Below are 21,867 nucleotides of genomic sequence, written 5' to 3'. Positions count from 1 at the left end.
GCCAGGCCTCATCCCCATGGAGAAGCAGCTGCCACGGAGGGCGCTCAGCAGCCATGCAGCCCAGCTGGGTCAGCCCACACCTGTGTCCCATGTGCAGCTAGCTCCTCAGAAGTCACAGGAACCTAACCCCGTGGGCTTGTGGGTGGGGGAGGTGGGCGCAAGACCCAGATTGGCATCAGCTCCGCGTTAAGAGCAATGTGACCATGGGCAAGTCCCATGCCTTCTCTGCCCTCCGTTTCCCCGTCAGTAAGAGTAAGAAGTCAGACTAGGTATGTAGGGGACTTGCAGGTTTAGCTTTCTGTGGTTCTGGGTGGCGCACATGCAGCTGTGTGTGCCCTGTCTCTGCCAAGGAGGAGCCGGGGGCCTTGCCTCCCGGCCCCTGAGGCCACTGTCATGTAGACCAGGGAGGGCTAGGATTCACCTGCCCTGCAGCCCTCAGACGGACAACTTGCAGGACAGAGTCAGGGCAGCTTGCAGGGAGATCCAGGCATAGAGAGCAGAGACCACAGTGCTGCCCCTTCCCAGCTGGGTGCCTTGGGCAAACCGCTTCTCACCGAGCCTCAGTTTCTCACCTGCCAAGTGTGCAGGGCGGAGTCATGGGAGGGGGGCAGGTAACAGCACTCACTGCCTCACCTTGTGGCTGGGCGTTGAAGACGGTGCACGTGGGTGTGAGCAGCCCGGGTAGAAGGCTGCTCAGTCCCTCCTGATGTCAAGAGCTCCCCAAAAGCCTGTGGGACACCGGGTCATCCCCACAAAAACCTACCCCGATCCTACTGTGGTGGGCAGACACGCCAATTAGTCGTGTTCCCAAGAATAAGGTGCAGGGTAGAGACAAGTCCAAGTAGAGATGTATAGAGTATTTTCGTGACTCCCAAGACTGAGTTCTGCAGCTGCCCGTTTACTTTTTTACTGTGAGCTTCCAGCTAGCACCACGTAACCTGTCTAAATAACAATGTTAACGACAATATGAAGAGAAAGAAGAGGACCATATACCTCCAAGGAACTGGTGTTTGGACTCTGGGCTGCGTAACCCACGCCCTGTCTTTGTCCGGACTTCTCCCGCTGGGAACTGTGTTATTAATGAGCAGTTTTATGCTTTTCTTCTCGTCCGAATATGGTGTCCTTGTGGTGTGTTTTGGAATCTCTATTCAGACCCAATAGCTGGCAGTACTCACTTTAACCTCTGAAATCGTCCTGCACCCCGAGGAGCAGCCTGCTCGTGCGGACATGCCTGGGGCTGCCCGCTGCCAGGCGAACATCTGATGCTGACCAGGACCAATATGAAACAGGCCTTAATTGAAAACACATGCACACTGACACCTGAGCATACACACATGCATGCACATGTTCGTACACGCGACTGCAGGTAGATCCCATCTCTCTTGCCATCTCTGTTGCTTTAAAAAAAACAACAAAAAACAGGCCCTGGCCAGTTGGCTCAGTGGTAGAGCATCAGCCTGGCGTGCAGGAGTCCCGGGTTCTATTCCCGGCCAGGGCACACAGAAGAAGCACCCATCTGCTTCTCTACCCCTCCCCTTCTCCTTCCTCTCTGTCTCTCTCTTCCCCTCCCGCAGCCAAGGCTCCATTGGAGCAAAGTTGGCCCGGGCGCTGAGGATGGCTCCATGGCCTCTGCCTCAGGTGTTGGAATGGCTCTGGTTGCAGCAGAGCAATGCCCCAGATGGGTAGAGCATCACCCCCTGGTGGGCATGCCGGGTGGATCCTGGTCAGGCGCATGCGGGAGTCTGTCTGACGGCCTCCCCATTTCCAACTTCAGAAAGAAAAAAAAAAAAGAACGAAAGAAAACAGCAGGTAGGCGACTAGCTGGGATAGGCGGCATTCCCCTCATCATTTGAAAAACTCCTCAAGCAAATCTGGGCCCCAGGACTGGAAGGAAGGACTTAGGGGTACCAGGTAAAACATGGTCAGAAGTGGAGGTAACTGACTCCTTCTTCCCAGCTCACCACCAAATCCAAAGCTCCATTTAGGTCATTTCAATCACAAGGAGACTTGGGAGGGGGGTGTTGCGAGCCCAGCACTGTTCCCACACTCCCAGCAGGACGTGCAAACCCCTGTCAGTGCCAGGAAGGGATCCTAACCGTCACCACCTCTCCAGCACACTATCTGCCCCGGCTCCATTCCCTGGCCCTGCTGACACTCCACCCCATTCACTGTGTCTGTTAGAGGCTGTGCCGGAAGACCAGTTTCCCAGGGTCGCGGACCTTTAAAGAACTGTTGTTGGTGTAATTTTTTTTAACTTGGCTGACTAGTTAGTTCCCCACCAATGAGAAGCATCATGCCATAGGTGGCCTTCAGAGTGACTTTGCAGAGGCCTCAAACAAGAGTTCCAAGTAGAGTTATGGGGGACATGTCTTGTCAGTGTTGACAGGCAGCCATGTCATCAGCCCCACGCCTGCCATGCAAATCAGGCTGAAATAGTAAAGGCGACCCTTGGGGATTCTTGGTCTCACTGCTCACCTAGTGAGCATCAGAGGGTGTCTGCCTGGTCCCCACAGACTGTCTGAAAGGTCAGAGGGGCAGCCCACCACCCACACGTGGGTGACACTGTGGTCACTGTCATCGGCAGCCCTGGGTGATTGCCCTATGCCCTCCAGACAATAGGCACAGCATGTCTACTGATGCCACGCAAGGCTCGCCACCCCTCCCTGGAGTCCAGACGCCACAGCACGCAGCCGCTGAGTGGATGTATGCAGCTTCGGGGTCAGAGGCCTGAAAAACTTGGAAAAATTTGGAGCTGGGCAGTTAGGCAGGACACTAGGTCCTAGACAACCCATTCCTTCACACATGCGGTCATTCATCCATTCAGCGGGCATTTGCCCAGATATGAACCCAGTGCCCCCTGGGAGCAGTTCCTGCTGTAGACGAGGATGTCAGGAAATGTGCCGTGTTTAGGGAGAGGCTGGGGTCGCCTGAAATGACTGGTTGTGCCTCACAGTTAGGAAGGCTTAGATTCACAAAGCAAGTAAGGAACACTTACCTATTCTGTCCACAAAGTGACCTTGGAGGTGGCGATGTCTCCCCCCCAACCCCAAGTTTCTAGTCCGAGACCCTGCCAGACAGCTGGTGCTAGATAGATGCTTGGTGAGTGAACAACTGTGACCATTAGTTACACTGTATGTAAAACTCCTATCTTTGTGTAAAAACCCTGATCCATTTGCCCTTGACAGACTGAAATTTAGGGCTGCTGCAGTGCCCACCTCCAGGGGGCACCATTCACAATGCTGTCACATAAATGGTAATGGGCTCCCAGGGCACCGTTGCTACGATTGCATTGTGAACAGTGGCTCCTGGCTTTGTGCAATGAGGGGCCCAGTTGAAACCACCCTCCAAAACATATAGGGTCTCATCAAAGTCAGGTGGACCCTAGGGAGGCTCGCCCGTGCACACGATGGAAAGTCATAGGTTGCACGGCCACCATGGGCATCCAGGTAGCCACAACTGGAACCAAACTGGTGACTCAAGAGAATGTCTTCTTGGGGCCCACCTCGGTTTCCCACGTGCAGTTCCTCCCTGTAACTTCCCCCGTTTTCTATGTCAGAGCTAGTGGGACATGTCACAGTCAAACGGCCACACAGGCAGAGCCTGGGTGATGTGCAATAACCAAGCAGGGGCTCCGAGGGTGGGGGCTCAGTCACCCTAACAAGGCTGGCCCCCCTCAGGTTGTCCCCTCCAGGGTCAGTGGAACAAGGGCGCACAGCTACGGGTGGAACAGAATCGTTTTCTCTCTCCTGTATAGCCCGACTTCCCATGACGGGCATGGGGTCTCTCTGAGAGGGGAAAACCAAAAACCAATAATATTCCTAATATTAATAATAATAATATAATGTAATAATAATGTGTTTTACACTGACCGCTGTTGCACTGCTTTTGTCTTTATATACAGTAGTTTTTATAAAGATGTCCTTAGGTTTTAATAAAGGAGTGTCATGTTGACTGGTGCCTGTGTTAACATTCGCCTTCACATTTCAAAATGAGCTCCCAGGAAGCTGTGCTCATGCTCTTGGGTCACTTTCTGTCAGGGAGGGTGGAGGACAGGGCAGGGGTCTCAGCTGAGGAGCTGTCTAAGGTGGCAGTAGGGGCAGCTGGTCACAGGAGTTCATTCTGAAGACCTCAAGGGGTTCAGAGCCAAAGGCACCACGTCCCAAGGAGCAAGAACCAGCTGAGAAAGGAAACAGAGCCGTGAGGGGGCACTGGCAGTCGGCGGAGGAGTTGAGAGGATGCAGGCAAGGGAGGGGCCATTCTGCAGACAGTGTTGTCGGCGATGGGCCCTGCACCTTCCATATCTCGTGTCCTCACACCTGGAGCTGGAGCCATGTGAGAGCAGCTCTTCCTGGGTGGGTACACCTCACACCCATCTCAGAAGATGACTGAGCGCCAACTCTAGATTCACAAAGTGAGTTTGCAGAGAAGGACCAGACCCCCAGCACTCAACAAGGAACAGACATGCTTACTGGGCAAAGAGGGGCTTTGTGTCTCCAGTAACTGCCATCCACAGGGGCCACTTTCCACCCAGGTCTGAACCTCATGACCAACTGACCAGAGCCGTATCACTCCAAACACAAAGGGGCTAGGTCCAGCTCAGTTCAGGTTCAATATCAAAGCTATTCAGAGTGCTCCTTCCCACCTCAATGGACTTGAGTTCCAGATGATGGCCTAGTGGGGTGGGAGGTCTGATTCGCAGCACACCCTCCTCCTGCTCAACCCAATCCGCTCCAGGGCTAGGGGACAGTGAAAGGACCAGAAATAGGATGAGGTCGGGGGCACCATTACTGTCACTGCCCTGATGCTGTGGGCATGCTCTTGGGGCAAAGAGAGGCTTCCTTGGGGGTCTTCTAATGCATTTATAAAACTTATATTTACGCAAAAACCTATACCCCCAAACTGGAAACCATCCAAATGTCCTTCAGTAGGTGGATGGTTAGACTCTGCTTTCAGCCCAAGTCTTTAGAGGCCTGCTGTCACCTTTGCTGGCATTCCTGGTCACCCACTCATCAAATCAGCCTCCTACCAGCAACTAAAGAAAGGCTGTATCGGTATCTAAATACACACCTTTATAGACCTAAGGCAGTCAAGACATGATGATATAAAAATCTCCTTCTGTGCTATATGTGTTGAAATTATGTCAGTCAAACTGTGGACGTCCTTCTGTGGACTACTACTCAGCCATAAAAAGGAATGAACCATTTACTGGTATGTGGAATGATCCAGTTCAAGCTCCTGAGAATTACACCGCCTGAAAAAAAGCCAATCCCCAAAGCTCACAGTGTACAATTCCATTTATATATCAATCTTAAAATCACACAATTATAGAAATAGAGGAAATATTAGCGATTGTCAGGGATTAAGGAGGGGGTGGGGACAGGAGGAAACTGAACCTAGATATAAAAGGGGCAAAAGAAGGATCCTGTGATGATGGAAATGTTACCTATCTTGACAGTATCAATGTCAATATCCTAGATGTAATATTGTGCCATAACTTTTGCAAGATGTTACCATTGGGGGGAACTGGATAAGGGGATCTCTCTGCACTACTTCTTACAACTACACATGAATGTACAATTATCTCAAAGGGAAAAGGTTTAATTGTTAAATGTAGATTAGACACAAACTGAAAAAAGAGTTAATGAGACTGAACATAGGTTCAAAGAAAATACCCAGAATGAGGACCACGGAGACAGAAGGATGAAAAGCACTCAGCAGAGGTAGGAAATGTGTAACTGACATGAAGTTGTAGTTCCAAAAGGAGAGGAGAAAGAGAATAGAAATAAAAGACTAAGAAGGTTTTACAAATGATTAAAGCAGGGGTTGGGAACCTATGGCTCGCAAGCCAGATGTGGCTCTTTTGATGGCTGCATCTGGCTCACAGACAAATCTTTAATAAAAAAAATAATAACGTTAAAAATATAAAACATTCTCATGTATTACAATCCATTCATTTCCTACCACTCATGTTCATGGTTATGGGTGGCTGGAGCCAATCACAACTGTCCTCCAGGACAACCCCAAATTTTTATTGGATAATGTGTAACATATATGGGTTGTTGTATGGCTCTCATGGAATTACATTTTAAAATATGTGGCATTCATGGCTCTCTCAGCCAAAAAGTTTCCCAACCCCTGGATTAAAGGCATCAAGCCATAAATTCAAGAATATTTCTAAACATTCCCATCATCACAAGGATTCTTCCTGTTGCCATGTCCCCACCCTCCTCTCCTTAATCCCTGATAATCACTAATGCGTTCTCCATTTTCTAAAACTGTGTCATTTCAAAAATGTTATATAAATGGAATCATATAGGATGCATCCTTTAGCAATTGAAGTAGGGCTGCTTCAAGTAAGTAGCCCTCCTTTCAAGAAGCAGAAGACAAAGAGAAAATCTTAAAAGCAGCTAGTAAATGGGGAGGGGGGAGGAGAGATTACCTTGGAAAGAGCACAATTAGACAGACTGCAGACTTCACAATAGAAACAGTGGAAAATAGAAGACAACAGAACTATATACTGGATTTGCTAAAAGAAAGTAACTGCCAACCTGGAATTCTGAACCCAGCAAAGATATCTTTCAAGAATGAAGGTTAAAATAAGATAATTTGAAAGAATTAGAAACAGAAAGAACTCATCACTAAGTTAACCCCAACTAAAACAAAATACTCAAGGGTCTCCTCTGGGCAGAAAGAAAATGATTCTAGGAAGAAGCTTGGTGACACAGAAAGGAGCAAAGAGCGAGAGGAAGGGCAGACATGTGGATCGATCTAAAAGATGAGTCCTGAATTTGGTGGCTGTAATAATGTCTTGTGGGTTTTAAAATGCACAGCATTAAAGTACATGACAACTATTCCAGAAAAGACAGGAAGGGCACAAATGGAGTTAAAATGTTGTTGGGTCTATGGATGGTTCAGGAAGAAAGGAAGTACCAAATAATATTTGATTACACTAAGAATATATTTTGTAATCTCTAAAGTAATCATCAATTAAGAGTCAAAGAAGATATAGCTTCCAAACTAACATAAAGGAAGACATGGAATGACCAAATGTGCTTATCTAAAAGAGGGCATGACATAAACAAAAATAAGAGAGAAAGGAGGGCTATAGAACAGGTAGATCATAAAAAGCAAATAATACATAACACCAAATACTTTAGGAGTCACATGAAATTTAAGTCAATGAAATGCTTTAAAATAAAAAAGATTGTCAGATTGGATTTTTTAAAAATCAAGTGTATGTTATTTATAAAAGACATTTATAACATCAGTACACAGGAGAAATGAAGGTGAGTGGATAAGAAAAGATAGTATGTGAGCACTGACCCCCAAAGCTGGTGTATCTACAGTCATATCAGAGATAGTACTGGGCTTGAAGTAGGGCTCCTTCAAGACAATAGTATTAGTGAAAATATTTAGTAACATTTCACAATGTTATTCAAGATAAAAGTCAATTCAAAAGGAAAGTATAACAATCTTAAATTGGTAAGCTCCTAATAACACATGGCTTAAAAATACATAAAGCAGAAGCTGGTAGAACTACAAGGAAAAATGGACAAAACCACCATCACAGAGAGAGATATCAATACATTTCTCTTTAGAACAGGTAGGAAATCAGGTGAGAAACCAGTAAGAATATGGGAGACATGAATATGATGAAAACTACCTAGTATATATAGCTAGAAAAATGCATCCAACAAATAATAAAAAAAAATTTTTAAAGTAGACCCAGACCTTTATGAAAAGTTTCACACAATGGATAATTAATCAAGTCTCAACCAACTTCAGAGGACTTTTTTTTTTAACCAGAATGCCATTAACATAGAAATCTATGAAGAAAAAAAAAAAGATAACTAGCAAATTCTGACTAGTTTGGGAAATAAGAGATATACTTATAAATAGCTTGAGCTCAGAGAAAAAAAGATCATGGAACTTAGAAAATATTTGAGCATAAAAGATATAATACATATTAAAATTGTGCAATGCATGCAACTTGAAACTTAAAATCATATGTTGGTTAAAAAAAATCATAAAATGAAAAAAAAATCATAAAACGAGCCTCAACAAATTTAAGAAGAGTGAAATTGTATCAAGCATCTTCTCTGACTAAAATGGCATGAAACTAGACATCAACTACAATAGAAAAACTGAAAAACACTCAAACACTTAGAAACTAAACAGCATGTTATTAAATAATAAATGGGTCAACAATGAGATCAAGGAAGAAATCAAAAATTTCCTTGAAACAAATGAAAATGAGCATACAACAACTCAAAATTTATGGGACACAGCAAAAGCAGTCCTGAGAGGGAAGTTCATAGCATTACAGGCATACCTTAAGAAGCTAGAAAAAGCTCAAATAAACAACCTAACCCTGCATCTAAAAGAACTAGAAAAAGAACAGCAAGTAAAGCCCAGAGGAACTAGAAGGAACGAAATAATAAAGATCAGAGCAGAAATAAATGACATAGAGGCTAAAAAACAATACAGAGAATCAATGACACCAAGAGCTGGCTCTTTGAAAAGATAAACAAGATCAATGAACCTTTAATCAGACTCACCAAGAAAAAAAGAGAGTACTCAAATAAATAAAATTAGAAATGAGAGTGGAGAAATAACAACTGACACAGCAGAAATACAAAGGATTGTAAGAAAATACTATGAAGAACTGTATGCCAAAAAATTAGACAACCTAGGTGAAATGGACAAATTCCTTGAAAAATATAATCTCTCAAAAATCAATCAGAAAGAATCAGAAAACCTAAATAGACTGATTACAACAAATGAGATCGAAACAGTTATTAAAAAACTCCCAACAAACAAAAGCCCTGGGCCAGACGGCTTCACAGGTGAATGCTACCAAACATTCAAAGAAGAATTAACTCCTATCCTTCTCAAGCTATTTCAAAAAATTCAAGAGGAGGGAAAACTTCCAAGCTCCTTTTATGAGGCGAGCATAATTCTGATTCCAAAACCAGGCAAAGACAACACAAAGAAAGAAAACTATAGGCCAATATCCTTGATGAATTTAGATGCTAAAATTCTCAACAAAATATTAGCAAACTGAATCCAGCAATATATGAAAATAATCATACATCATGATCAAGTGGGATTTATTCTGGGGAGGCAAGGCTGGTACAATATTCACAAATCAATCAATGTGATTCATCACAAAAACAAACAGAAGGAGAAAACAACATGATAATTTCAATAGATGCAGAAAAAGCATTTGATAAAATCTTGATCAAAGATTTGATCAAAACTCTCAGCAAAGTAGGAAACAGGGAATATACCTCAACATGATAAAGGCCATCTATGACAGACCCACAGCCAACATCATACTCAATGGGCAAAAGTTAAAAGCAATCCCCTTAAGATCAGGAACAAGGCAGGGGTGCCCCCTTTCACCACTCTTATTCAACATAGTTCTGGAAGTCCTAGCCACAGCAATCAGACAAGAAGAAGAAATAAAAGGCATCCAAATTGGAAAGAAGAAGTAAAACTATCATTATTTGCTGATGATATGATACTGTACATAGAAAACCCAAAAAGTCGCAGTCATAAAACTACTGGACCTGATAAATGAATTCAGCAAAGTGACAGGATATAAAATTAATACTCAGAAATCAGAGGCATTTTTATACACCAATAATGATCTGTCTGAAAGAGAAATTAAGGAAACAATCCCTTCACTATTGCAACAACAACAAAAAAGTACCTAGGAGTAAATTTAACCAAGGAGGTTAAAGACTTATACTCAGAAAATTATAAAACATCGATAAAAGAAATCAAGGAAGATACAAACAAGTGGAAGCATATACCATGTTCATGGTTAGGAAGAATAAACATCATTAAAATGTCTATATTAACCAAAGCAATTTATAGATTCAGTGCAATTCCTATTAGAATACCAATGACATACTTCAAAGATATAGAACAAATATTCCAAAAATTTATATGGAACCAAAAAAGAACACAAATAGCCTCAGCAATCTTGAAAAAGAAGAATAAAGTGGGTGGTATCACACTTCCTGATATCAAGTTATACTACAAGGCCATTGTACTCAAAACAGCTTGGTACTGGCATAAGAACAGGCATATAGATCAATGGAACAGAACAGAGAACCCAGAAATAAACCCACACCTTTATGGACAATTGATATTTGACAAAGGAGGTAAGAGCATACAATGGAGTAAAGACACTCTCTTTAACAAATGGTGTTGGGAAAATTGGACAGCTACCTGCAAAAAAATGAAACTAGACAACCAACTTACACCATTCACAAAAATAAACTCAAAATGGATAAAAGACTTAAATGTAAGTCATGAAACCATAAGCATCCTAGAAGAAAACATAGGCAGTAAGCTCTCAGACATCACTCGCAGCAAAATATTTGCTGCTTTATCTCCACACACAAGGGAAATAAAGGACAGGATAAACAGATGGGACTATATCAAACCAAAAAGTTTTTGCACAGCTAAAGACAATATGAACAGAATAAAAAGACAAACCAAACAATGGAAGAATATATTCGACAATACATCTGATAAGGGGTTAATAACCAAAATTTATAAAGAACTTGTAAAACTTAATACCAGGAAGAGAAACAATCCAATCAAAAAATGGGCAAAAAAAAAAGAATAGACACTTCTCCAAAGAGGACCTACAGATATTCAATAGACAGATGAAAAAAATGTTCAACATCGCTAATCATTAGAGAAATGCAAATTAAAACCACAATGAGATGTCACCTTACACTAGTCAGAATAGCGCTCATTAACAAAACAACACATAGTAAGTGCTGGCGAGGATGTAGAGAAAAGAGAATCCTCCTGCACCGCTGGTGGGAATGCAGACTGGTGCAGCCACTGTGGAAAACAGTATGGAGTTTCCTCAAAAAATTAAAAATGAAACTGCCTTTTGACCCAGCCATCTCACTTTTAGGAATATATCCCAAGAACACCACATCAATGATTCAAAAGGAGAAATGCACCCCCATGTTTATGGAAGCGTTGTTTACAATAGACAAGATCTGGAAACAGCCCAAGTGTCCGTCAGTGGACGAGTGGATTAAAAAGCTGTGGTACATATACACAATGGAATACTATGGGGCCACAAAAAGAAGGAAATCTTACCTTTTGCGACAACATGGATGGACCTGGAAACTATTATGTTAAGTGAAATAAGCCAGGCAGAAAAAGAAAAATATTATATGACCTCACTCATTTGAGGAATCTGATGAACAATATGAACTGAGGAACAGAATAGAGACAGAGGTGGGATCAAAGGGTCCAGAGGGAAAGTGGTTGATAGGAAGGAATCAGAAAAGGGAAGGAGATTGGTGAAATTATACACACATAACACAACGTTATAGAGAGCAGAAAAGCAAATCCTGGAGGGAAAGGGGGAGGGTGTTGCCGGGAGGGGGAAAAGGGGGATGTTGTGGGGAACACAGGGAGGGGATGCACTCAGGGGGACACTAGAATCTATGTAAACACAATAAATTAAAATTTAAAAAAAAATTTTTTAAATCAAAAATCTAAATAAATGAAGAGACATACTGTGTTACTGAATTGGAAGACAACATAGTAAAGATGGCAATCATCCCCAAATTGACATACAAGTTTAACTAACTGGAAACTAATGAATCAGCCATCCTTTCCACAAATTAAAAAAAAAATTGAACAGTTAAATCAAACAAACAAGAGGAAAAGAACAATGAAGATGAGTGCAAGGCTAACAAAAAAGGAAATCATCTAAAGGAGTCTCATCGAAGGCAAGCACGAACTCTTTGGGAAAATTCAATAAAATTGAAAAATCCTTGGCAAACTAATCAAGAAAAAGAGAGAAGACACAAATTCCCAGTGTCAGGAATTGAAAAGAAGAAACCACTACAAGTTCAGCAAACACAGGCTCAGCTGTGCTAAGGGAAGGCAGAGAAGGTCACTCACCATTCATGCAGAGACACAAGCAGGTAACGCCCCAGTAAAGTCCCCTCCACAAAGTGGCTCAGGGATCTAACTGCTTCCGCCTCGTATCTCCACAATTTCAACACAGAGCTTCCCCATGGTAAATACCACCAAAAGGAAGTAGGGGTGGGGGAGAGAGACTCTTATAACCTCATCCCAGAACTAGTGATGTATATTGTCGCACTATGATTGAATCAGTATGCTGTTGGCATCCAAACAGACACACAGATTAGAATACAGAAATATATGAGTATATACGATAATGTAACATAAGAAAAGTGGTGTTTTAGTACAGTGGGGAATTCTTCATGAATACATAATTAGTATGGTTGTTTCACAAAAATTCACAAGTGATGCTGGCATGACTGGTTTCCCATCTAGGAGAAAAATAAAACGACTGGACCTCTATTTTAGCCACAAGTGAAAAGAAACTTTATATTCAAGACCTAAACAAAACAACAGAAATGTAGCAAGAAATTCTAAAGGGTTATGTGCACACTCACAAGGTAGAGAAACATTCTTAATCAAGACCAGACAAGCAGGAGCTGGAGGAAAAATAAGAAACATTTGGCAATGTTGAAATTAATTTCTGTACTACAAAAGACAACACAAATGTGAATTGACACCATTAACACTCAGAGAACACATACTAGGCAATGTTTAATTTACAGAGAGCACGAGCCAGTCGGCAGGAAGGGATTCAGCAACCCAACCTCCAGACAAAGGAAAAAGGGACATCAAGAGGCAATCACAGCCTGAATCTAAATGACAGCAAAAGGATGAAAAGACTTCCAAATGCTCTGGCGCAAACGGAGGGAGCGCAGGGAGGTAATGAGATGCCACTTCGCACCTATCAGACCAGCACAAAGCAAACCCACAAATCTGTCATCAGCAGCTGTGGGAGAGGAGGGTGCTCATGTGCTGCAGCTACAAGTGGGGACTGTTAGAACCTTTGTGGAAAGCAGTCTGAAAGTATCTATTAAAGTTGAAACTAGGCACCGCTTTTGACCCTGGATGGATGGGACGGAATGGGATCCCGCACTGGGGTGGCAGCAGGAGGACCCTGAGCCCACAGACGGAGCCAGGTGCTGGGGGACCAACGCTAAACCAACAGTTCTCCAGAAAACAAACAAACAAACCACAAGCCTGTATGTGCAACCCTGTATTTATTATCAAATGCATCAGCCCAAAGTTTCCAAATGGTAACAAAGTATATCATCCTCTTCATTGTAGATTCTGTATAGTCCACTAATTTCCACAGGTTTATCGCAACCAATGAACAAGTGGAGGGCCAATGAGACCGTTATTGGACAGTTGAATTTTTGTTAGGGGCAAGGTGAACGTGAGACAGAGAAGACTTGACACACCACTCACCGTCAGTGGCAGGAATGCCCTCTTTGTTGGACTGAATAACTGTTCAAATCCTGGGAGAGAGACTAGTCCCTCTATTTCCGGAGCTGTTCACAACACTGTCTCTACAGACCTGACACACTTGTAAGTTGCATTTGCATCATCACTGCTAACATTTCCTGAATCTAGACAGCCAACAGAACATCACCAGATCAAGCCCTGATTCTCCGTGGGTGACAGTTACCATTGTTGTGTATGCTTTCACCGGGGCCACCTTTGAACCTCCCCGTAACATCTGGTCATGGGAGAGATGCACAGATGCATGCCCGCACTAGCATGTTAGAGCATTTATTACCCCTGTTTTTAATGCATTTAATTATAAGTTTATAGAATTAAATTTTTTTACAGGGCCGCATTTTAATAACTGGCTCACAAAATTAACAACAGGCTGTCACCAGTCAGCATGTGCCACCTCCAGCACACCCCTGGGAACGTCTAACGAGTGTAGAGAGAAAGGCCACACTGTGGAAATTTATGCAACCATTCAAAAGAATGAAGCGGAGTTCTACAGGGGATTTGGAGGGATTGTCAAATCAGAAAAGCAAAGTATAGACAAGAGAATAGAGCTCTGATTGCATCTTTGTGACATGATGACCCCCCCCCCCCCCGTGTCAGTATACATCAGTCCATGATTGCATAAGTGTTCAAAACAATACGACAACGTGATCCGGGGATGTGGGGTGCATGTGTGGGAAGGAGAGAAGGGAGCCAGGCAAAATAGGAAAGTGGAACACAACAATGCCAGAAGAACAGACTGCTAGCACAGTTTGTCATCGTGTAGACATGTATGCAGGTCTGTCTTCATGTCATTAAAACACATTTTTAAACCCACTCCTCAGATGGGCAGTTGTTTAGGTTATTTACTGTTGTATAAAAAACCACCCCAAAACTCAGTAGCTTAAAACACCCATAGCCATTTACTATGACAATTCTGCGTGGTGAGCGTGGGGCTTCTGCACTTCACATGTTATGGGCTGGGCTAGGGCGCTGGGATGGCTGGGGGGTCCAGCATGGACTGCCTCACACAGCTGGAGATACTGGCAACAAGCGGGGAGCTCAGCTGAGGTGATTGGGCAGGGACCTCGTTCTCCCCCATGCGGGCCTCTCTGTGTGGCTACTTGGGCTTCCTCATAGCGTGGCAACTGGAGCAAGCTGGGGGATGGGGGTGAGCAGAGGAAGTGATGCAGAGAAGATACAGGAGTCCCGCTATACAAGGCCTGGTAGACCCCTGTTAAGGACCTTGGCTGGTATTTCGGGTAAAAAGTGGGGGGCTTTGCAAGATTTTGAGCAGAGGAGGGACATGCTCTGGCTTAATGTCTTTCAAGGCTCATTCTGATGGCTGCACTGAGAACTGATGGTAGGGGCAAGGATGAGGAGGGCTTGTACCCAGATGCAGGCAGTGGGGGTGGTGAGACGTGGTCAGATCCTGGAATTGTTTTGGAGGAAGAGCCAACATAATTTCCTGACAGACTGGATAGGGGTGAGAGAAAGAAAGAGGGGTGCCACGGGTGAACCCAAGGTTCTCGGCCTGAGCAAGGGAAAGATGGGGTTGCCACTGGCCAAGACTGAGAGGGGGGAAGGCAATCAGGAACCTGGGGGGAGCATCTGAGCTTCACAAGAGGTGGCTTTGACATCCAGTGGAACTGTCACGGAGGTAGTTGGGAACCCGGCTGGAGGTCAGACGGAGGCTCAGGATAGATATAGAACATGGACGTCACTGGCATCTCAGTGTTTAAAGCCATGGGACAAGACCACTGAGGGAGCAAGTGGTTAATATAAGGAGACACAGTCCAAGGACTGAGTTCTGAGACATTCTGACATGTTCAAGGTCAAGGAAACAGGAAGAAGCAGCAAGGGAGTAAGGAGGCACTGGCAGATGTGTCCAGGGGTCCCACGAACCAGGAAAGGGTAGGACAGCCAGGAGGAGAGAGGGCCCCTTGGCCAAGGCAGATGCTGCCAACTCTGATAGGTCAGGAAGCTGAAGGTCTGGCCAGTGATCGTGGATGTTGGTTTGGGGGTCAGTGACTTCATTTAGAGCAGATTTAGGGACTCCACAGGGTATAGAGCTTGCTTGCAAGGTTTGGGAGGAGACAAAAAAGATAGGGAGTTTTGCTCTTTCAAAGAGCTTTGATATCAAGAGGGAAAGGAAACAGCAGGAGGGCAGAATAAGTGGGAGGTGAAGACTTTTATGAAGACAGGAGAACTACCTGGACGTGTGAACGCTGATGCTAAGACCTGATGATGGGGAAGCTGTCTGAAGACCTATCCAGAGCTCGGAGTGGTGGGCGGGGCCAGGTGAGCAACAGAAACCAAAACGAGGGGCCTTGCTCCATGCAGCGTTGGCTCTGATGGGCCATTCCAGCCGAAGGGCTCCACACCCTCACCCCGCTTGTCCTGGCTCCACCCTGTACTGCCCCCCAACTCCAAGAGGAGGGCGGGCCCCGGAACCTTGCAGAGGCACAGGGCTCAGGTGGGTCCGTGTCTGGAGCAGCATGCATCCTTTTAAAAGAACACCCTGGCCGCTGTCAGCCAGCCACCACGTGGCTGGCAAATAGTTAAGCCAAACCCCAGGGGAGGAGGCAGCAAGACGTGACTTCACAAGGAATCCACAGCCTGAGCCCAAGAAGCAGGGCCAGATGGGCTCCTGTTAGGAATGTCTATTTGTGGCTCTCAGTCTAATTTCTGAATATGAAAATGAATAAATATTGGTCTTTGTTATCTGAGTGGTTCAACCAAATAGATGTTGCCACCTCTTGTTTTCTAGAACTGCAGACAGACTGGACCCCAGAGAGGGGCACGGCATCATCCAGTGTCTCGTAGAAAGATGGTATCAGGACAGGGAGGGGAACATTGGGAGGTTAGAGCCCCTTGGAGGGGGGCTGGGTTGCCCTAAGCTTGAGCTCTATCTTCTGCTTTCGTTCTTCCAAGGCACCCTGACAAATGCTCATCCAACTACTGCTTGTATACCATTAAGGGTGGGGAGTTCACTACCACTAAGTGGCTCATTCCATTGTTAGATGCTTCAGAATGTTAGAGAGTTCTTGTTGAGAAACTTCTCTTTTGAATTCCTATGATGTGCTGAGCACTGTTCTAGATGAGGCTCAGGGCACATATGACCTAGAAGGTCGCTGCCCTCTGCGGACAGAGAGACAGGAAGCTGAGAAGGCAGCAAAAGGCAGGGAGGGGGGAGAGTCCAGACAGTGCTAAGGCAACGCAGAGACTGCAGGGTGGAGCGAGCTAGTGACAAACCCAGAGACCAGGGGTGGTGAGAGATAGCGACAGGAGCTGCCTCACATTGACAACAGGGAGCCGTGACAACTAAGCTGATAACTGTGGACACACAGCATGGGGATACTGCTGGCCTCTGAGGATAGAGGACCCCCCGGGGTAGGCAGCCGGCCTCCATGTCCTCAACCAGGAGCGGAAACTGGACCTGGTGACTGCGCATTTGGCAGCAGGGCACTGTTCCCCTCTCGAGCCTGCAGGACACCACCTGGGTGTGTGCTACCCCAGGCGTGTCCTCCCCTTCCTGTCCCTGCCCCTGCCTCTCCAGGCCTCTATGATCTTCCCCTGCTCTGAGCAGTGCCAGGAGGAGGCTGGTGGTGGGCTCCTGTTCACAGTGGGCAGAGCCTTCAAGGAGGTCACTGCAGGGTCAGGCTTGAGGGCCTGGCTGCTCACCCACCTTTGGAAGTCCTCCTTCCTGCCAGCATGGGGTCCTGAGCTTAGGACGCTCACTGGACTCTGCCGCAGCTCCTCCTGGCTCTAAGCCCAAATCCAGCTCCTCTCATCTCACCCTGGCCCAGCCCTGCCCTCAGGAACCACATGCCTATTTCCCTTGCCTGGGACAGCCCCACAGGGTCCTGTGCATTTTCCAAGACTGCAGTGAACTGTCCCCCAAAAGACATGTCCATGTCTCAATTCCCAGAACCTGTGAGTCTTTATAAGATGTAGTTAAGATGAAGTCGTCTTGGATCCAATGACTGGCATCTTAATACATATTAAGACAGAGAAGAGGGAGATCTGAGACACAGTCACAGAAGAGATCCTGACGGAAGCCCACGTGGGAACAGAGGCACAGCCAGGAACCACCCGACGCTGGGGAGAGGCCTGCAGAAGGACCCAGCCTTGCGGACACTTGACCTTGGGACCAGGCCTCCAGACAGTGAGATGATGCCCTCTGTTGCGTTAGCCTCCCGGTCTGTGGGGATTTGTTCCAGCAGCCCCAGGAAGCTTCACAAAGATGGACAACTGTTCAGGTGACAAGTGTCCACAAATGCTAACAGAGTGAGGGAAGGACAGGTCCAGGGCAGGGTCGAGGTACCCTCACCTGGTGCCTCTCCTTCTGTTAACATGGCAAGGTCACATCCACTCTTAACATCTGGTTACAGATATTACAGCTCCCAAGTCACAACCCTGGGCTTGTCACACGTGAGTCTCCCGGCTTGGTCATGTGGTTATGTGGCCCCAGTAAGTTATCAGCCTCTCTGGGCTCCTATCTAAAGTGTCCGACAACTCCCATTTAAGGTAGCACAAAGATTCAGAATTGTATTTCCAAACCATGCTGAGCTGGCACGTGTAGACCAAATGCCTCAATGTGCCTTCAGTCGCAACAAGTCACCAAAATGACAAGTGCAACCGGAGGGAACTTTGGCCTGAAGCTGATGTTTCTCCTAAGTAATTTTATTCTTATCAACAGAAACAGCATGTGAAATTTGTTGCTAAGAGTGTCAAAAGGATTTTATACTTGTGTAAGATTTTCCCTAAAAACACATTCACAAATCAAGAGGGGACGTCCTTTGTCAGACCACACATCCTGGAGTAGGGTTGGGGGAACTGGCCCTGGCAGCCCGTCGGGAGGGTTGCAGCCTCAGGCCCCAGGCCCACACCCTGCCAGGGCTGCCACACCTGGAGTAGTAGCCCAGGACATCCTAACCAGCACCTGGCCACCTTCCTTCCCACTCCCCTATACCTCCCAAATTGGCCCATGTGGTCAAGGCAAGATGCATTTACAATACTTTCTATCTTCACCCAAGACAGGGTCTGGGTTGTTCACCCATTGGAGAACAGCTTGACCTAGGCCGGCTGTCCACAGGGCCTGCCTGAGGCTCCTTCCCCTGCTGCGCTAGACAGTGTGATTCATTTTGGGCTAGAACCTTCTCCAGCCCCATCTGATCTCAGCGTTCTCCCCTCAGGGGCCCTGACTCTGGTCTCTGCCTGAGCTACACCTGCTCCTTGCCTCTAAAACCCTCCATGGCCAAGGCCATGAGCAGCTTGTGACTTGTGTCAGACACAGAGCACAGTAAAAGCCTGCCATGTGACTTCCTGTTTGGGTTTTCAAAGGCCACCCACTTCCTCCTGGGACACTCAGAGCCCGGCCATCCAGCTGTGAGAAGCTCGAGGTGCACAGAGCAGCCACAGGCACTTGGCCCAACAGCAGCACCACGCCCAGCACAGACCGGTGAGCCGTCTGCAGGTGATTCCCCCTCACAACAAGGACACGTGGGCTTAGAAAGTCCAGTCCCTCCCCCAAGCTCACCAGCAGATAAAGGGCGGAGTAAGGATTTGAACCCATGCCCTGCCTTTTCAGCCAGTTTCCACTTTGCCTCTGAGGGCAGTTTTGGTGGGTGAGTAATGGATTTGATTGGCAGTGCGGGACCCCAAGCTGGGAAGGCAGGGAAGGAGGGCAGAGAAAAGGGAGCCAGGGGCTCCACTGGGAAGAAGCCACGTGGGGTCCTAGCCCTGGGGTCCCAGGACTCGAAGCTTCTACAGTTTCCACACTTGTACCGGGCACCGGCGCTCAGCAGGCAGCCGCCCACCCGTGTACACGGCACCCAGAGTGCAGCGCAGGCCGAATCAGAGCGGGGGGGTGGGGGTGGGGTGGGGGGTGGTCAAGGCACAAAGATGTCACATGCAATGTGGTTGCTAGGCCAGAGCTGGAAGTGACCACTGTGGCCCAGAGATGGCAGGACAAGAACAGAGGCGAGCTGAGGAGCCTAGAACACACAACAAAGAAACATAATCCTCTCCCCGTCATCCCGCCTGGCGGTGGCCATCCAAGACCCCACAGGGTTCGGGGGGGTCCCCTCTCTCCGTGTCTCCTTTTCACCGGTCCTGTCCTGGGCCCGCCAGTCACTGCTGAGCATCACATGTGCTGTTTTTTGTGTTTGTTTTTTTTTCTCAGAGAAGATAGATATTTCTCTATCAAAATGGAAGATGAACAAGGAGAGGCAATGGGTTTCTATTCCTATGTGAATGAGAACTACGGGTCTGAACCCCGGCTGCCTGTCAGAATCACTGGGACAGTGTCCAAACTCTACCCGGACCAGGAACTGAGAGCATCTACAGCTGGGACCCGGGGTCAGGCAAGTCCAGCGGGACCATCTAGTGCAGTGGTCCCCAATCTTTTTTGGGCCACGGACCGGTTTAATGTCAGAAAATATTTTCACAGACCAGCCGTTACGGTGGGACGGATAAATATATCACGTGACCGAGACAAGCGTCAAGAGTGAGTCTTAGATGGATGTAACAGAGGGAATCTGGTCATTTTTTAAAAATAAAACATCGTTCAGACTTAAATATAAATAAAATGGAAATAATGTAAGTTATTTATTCTTTCTCTGCGGACCAGTACCAAATGGCCCACGGACCATTACCGGTCCACGGCCCAGGGGTTGGGGACCACTATCTATTGCCCGTTGTGACACAGCGTCTGCATCAACACCCAAGTGAGTTATACACATGTAAGGTCTAAGCAGCAAGAGTAGTGTGCCTGGTGTGGAATGTGCGACCCAGGGGCTCTGGGTCTGACCCTTGGTCACCTAGCCGTGATGCCTGTCCTCCTGGGCCCCAAGTGGTGGATGGACATCAGCTGGTGGCCCCGTCTGACCACCAGTGCCCAGGTTTTGAGGACCAGGGCAGACAAGACAGGGCACTGGACCCCGGGCCCAGGTGGTCTGAGCAAGGCCCCTGGCCCAGAATGTTGCACCCAGCCCATCAGGGGTACCCCATTCCCCCCTTGCCCATGGGATGCCAGAACCCTGTATAGACTCCCTGAAAGGTGGGTATCTTCCCTGTGCTCATGCACCTCTAAGGCAGCCCATGCCATCCTTGCCTGGCATTCCTGTTAGAAAGGCCTGCCTGATAGTTGCATAGCATCTGCCTCCTGGGCCCAGGCCAGTGACACCTGGGGCCTTTGCCTCTGACAGGTAAGCTTGTGGGGCCTCCCCTCCACCTCAGGCTGTGGGCTCCTCTGCACCTGTTCCTTTCCTCCTCAGCCTGGGACCTCAGACCTATTCCTTCCCTCTGCACCTGGCCCACTCTGCCCCCAGCTCCCGTCCCCAGAGCAGCCTTTCCCCTGCACATGCCACACTAATGCCATCCCTGGGACAGTGCTGCCCCTCCCCCACTACTACCATGCTGCATTGAGGGCGAGGACTGGGAGACAGGAGTGTGTGTGTGTGTGTGTGTGGGTGGGGGGGTGTTGAGTGGCCCTGACCAGGAGCAGAGAGTGGACGAGAATGGGTAGGGAAGCAGATATCAATCTCCACGTGAAGACTTGAGGAGGGAGAGATGGAGAGAGAATTTTAAAGGTGCTTTGCTGATTAACAATCTGCAATGTGCAAACAGTTTTCCACATTATGGCAAAGTATTCACTGAGCAATCATCCCACTGCAAAGCAAGGAAGAAATGACATATGAATTTGTGCACATAGATGTGCTTTTCTATATGTGCACATACATATATAATCCATGCGTTAAAATGCCCTACACTGAGCAAGCAAGAGCAAAAATATAAAAACTGTCAGGATCCAGAGAACCAGGAGTTAAATTAGAAGTCCCCAGAGGTAAGCAGCTGCCAAAGCTGGCTTTGTGGGGGGAGGGGAGGTCACGTGTGCCAAGCCAGTCACCTGATCTTCCTTTGCTATGACCACGTGGCTCTAGGTGGGAGGAGAGCCCTGGCCTGCCAGCATGGGAGTCAGATACCGAACAGTTGCAAGCTGGGCTCTCCCTGTTGGGATAGGTTGGGGGTGTGGTTTGGGTTGGGGTAGGGGAGGAGGAGGGGGAGGGTGGGGTGGGGTAGAGTGGATGGGGTGGAGGAGGAGGGGGAGGGTGGGTGGAGGTAGGTGGGGTGGGGATGGGGAGGAGTGGGGGGCTGAAGAACAGAAAGCAAGCAGACTTGCTGGTATCAGTACTGCCATTGGAGGGGAAAGGGGACATCTCCCTTAAGTCACACCACAGCTGTGCCAGGCCCAATGTGCGTTTATACTGGCGTGTGGACCACGTGTCTCAGACTAGAGATGAATTTAAAACGAGCCATCACAGAGGGCCGCTCCCTACCCAGCTGAAGCCGATGGGAATTAATCCCTGGAAGAGCCCGTTGTCTACGTGGGCCTTGAAGAATTAGTAATTAGTGAGCAGCCAGGACCACGGGCGGCACTCATGGAAGACATACGGGGGAAAGAGCACACATGGAACACAGCCAGGCTTCAGG

Source organism: Saccopteryx leptura, chromosome 1, assembly GCF_036850995.1.
Source record: "Saccopteryx leptura isolate mSacLep1 chromosome 1, mSacLep1_pri_phased_curated, whole genome shotgun sequence".
NCBI lineage: Eukaryota > Metazoa > Chordata > Mammalia > Chiroptera > Emballonuridae > Saccopteryx > Saccopteryx leptura.
This window is presented reverse-complemented; position numbering follows the sequence as displayed.